Consider the following 2,345-nt stretch of genomic DNA (forward strand, 5'->3'; position numbering starts at 1 on the left):
TTCCCCGAGGTCAGGATTTTCTTGCCCTGTGATAGTGTGCAATGGGGAAAAAAATGGCAATAAGTTAAATGTATAGAAATAGGGAAGTGGTGAAATAAATTCTGGTGTCTCTGTATTAGTTTCCTAATGACACAAAAGAGTGCCACAAACTGAGCGCCTTAAAACAACAAAAATGTATTCTCTCACAGCCCTGGAGGTGAGAAGTCCAAAAGCAAGGTGTTGGCAGAGTCATGCTATCCCTACGGATCTGAGGGAGGGACTTCCCTGACAGTCAAGTGGTTAAGACTCTACTGCAGGGGGCACAGGTTTGATCCCTGGTCCCCTGGTCGGGGAAATAAGATCCCACATGCCATGTGGCGAGGCCACAAAAAAAAAAAAAAAAAAAAAGACTCTCAGGGAAAATCTGTTCCATCCTTTCTCTTAGCTTCTGGTGTTGCCAGAAATCCTCCCAATAGCCTGCAAGACCTTACATAATTTGCCTGTTCCCACTATTCTCTACTGGGGCTGCTTGGTTGCCAGGCACGCTCCCCATCAGCCTTTGCATAGAGTGCTCCCTGGGATATCTTCCTGGCTCACTCCCTCACTTCCTTCAAGTATTTGCCCAATTGTCTTGCTTTCAATATGGCCCATTCTTTCTTTTTTTAAAAAAAAAAAAAATTTATTTATTTGGTTGCCCTGGGTCTTAGTTGCGGCTCCCAAGCTCCTTAGTTGTGGCACGCAAACTCTTAGCTGTGACATGCATGTGTGATCTAGTTCCCTGACCAGGGATCGAACCCAGGCCCCCTGCATTGGGAGTGCAAAGTCTTAACCACCGTGCCACCAGGGAAGCCCCATCAGTGTGACCCATTCTGATCCTCCTATCCGTATAGCCTTTTCCCCTTGCACTTACCATCTTCAATGTAGCCAGGACATTCATGGATATTTATTGTCCTCTCTTCCCATCACAATGTCAGCTCCACGAGGGCAGGGGTTTTTTACCCGTTTTGTCTGCTAAAGTGTCCCCAATACCTAGAGTAGAGCCTAGCCCATGGTGGGGACTCGTTGTATATTTGTGGAATAAAGGAGTGTGGGACGCATAATACCCTTTCCATTTTCGTTATTGTTTTAGATTGATTATGTCATAAATGGCTCTTTCCCTCCTTCATTTTAAGTTTTTAATGAAACTTGTGTATAAGATTACTCTATTCCTACATCTTCTCAATTGTTTTTTCCCTAGAGTGGCCCTCTTCTTTCCTACTTGGCGAGATTTGGCTTTATGTTTAAGGATTTTTTGGGGGTCTTTGTCCAGGTTTAGTGGAGTGATATTAACCACCTGCTGCGTGAACGCCCACAGGGACAGTTATACCTGTAGCTTCTCCCGCTGCACTCGTTCCGTGTAGATGACATATTTCTGTAACCCTGCCCTATGCCGATTCGCTGCCCTTTCTAGGGCCTTCGCACAACCTGAACTTCATCGTCCTTCCTGACGGGCATGGATCGAACGTCGTACCTCTGTCTCAGCTCTTTGGAAAAAGGGGACGACACTCTTCCTGCGAATATGGGAAGGTGCACTGAAATGCCTTTTATGGTTCTTGCTTTGGTCAGAAGTCACAAGAGGATTCAAATTCATTTTGGCCACTGATGCTTCAGTGATGGCTGCAAAAAGAAAGAGCTAGAAAGACTTCTTAATGACTTTCCAGTACAGTACCAATTCTTACAGCTTTCCCCACTGTCTGTACGTAAACTGTTCTTTGTTTTGCTATTTTTACAAAACCTGCCCCATGCCCTCTAACCTAACCCGCATGCCCTCTGACCTCACCCCCATGCCCTCTGACCTTGCTCCTGCCACTTTCTCCCTTGCTCACTCTGGATCACTCTGGCTCCTTTCTATTCCTTAAGCATCCAGGCAGCCCCTCCCCAAGCCTGCACACACTGCTCTGACCTCCACCTGAATGCCATTCCTCCAGGCATCCCCAAGTATATTTGCATAAAAATAAAATAATTAGATTTTTAGAGCTCCTTCTTAGAATATCTCTCCACATAGCTGATGGCAGAACACCAGCAAATAGGCCCAAAGGGTGTGGTCTCCATTCTCCATTCTCAGAAGGTCTGGCCGATGGAGAAAATGTGGACTGTCAGAGCAGAATTGAAGGTCTCCGCATATTTCAGAAAATTCTCTAAGTAGATCCTGTTTCTCTGAACCAGCCTTTGACTATGTGTCAGGGGCATTGAATCGGAGGTTGGGCCCCTAACGGGTGCCAGGAGAGCAGACCTCATGGGTGGGTGTTATTAGCAGCAGGGCCATTTGGTTTAAGGCCATTCAAGCATTTGAGAGGGCTTCCCTGGTGGCGCAGTGGTTGAGAATC

General features: G+C 46.4%; 1 pseudogene; it reads right to left on the minus strand.

The window, feature by feature from the left end:
* Positions 1–1,187: 1,187 nt before the first annotated feature.
* On the minus strand, positions 1,188–1,609 carry LOC130705538 (60S ribosomal protein L26-like; annotated as a pseudogene).
* Between the last annotated feature and the right edge of the window lie 736 nt (positions 1,610–2,345).

The sequence above is a fragment of the Balaenoptera acutorostrata genome, chromosome 17 (assembly GCF_949987535.1).
Source record: "Balaenoptera acutorostrata chromosome 17, mBalAcu1.1, whole genome shotgun sequence".
Lineage (NCBI taxonomy): Eukaryota > Metazoa > Chordata > Mammalia > Artiodactyla > Balaenopteridae > Balaenoptera > Balaenoptera acutorostrata.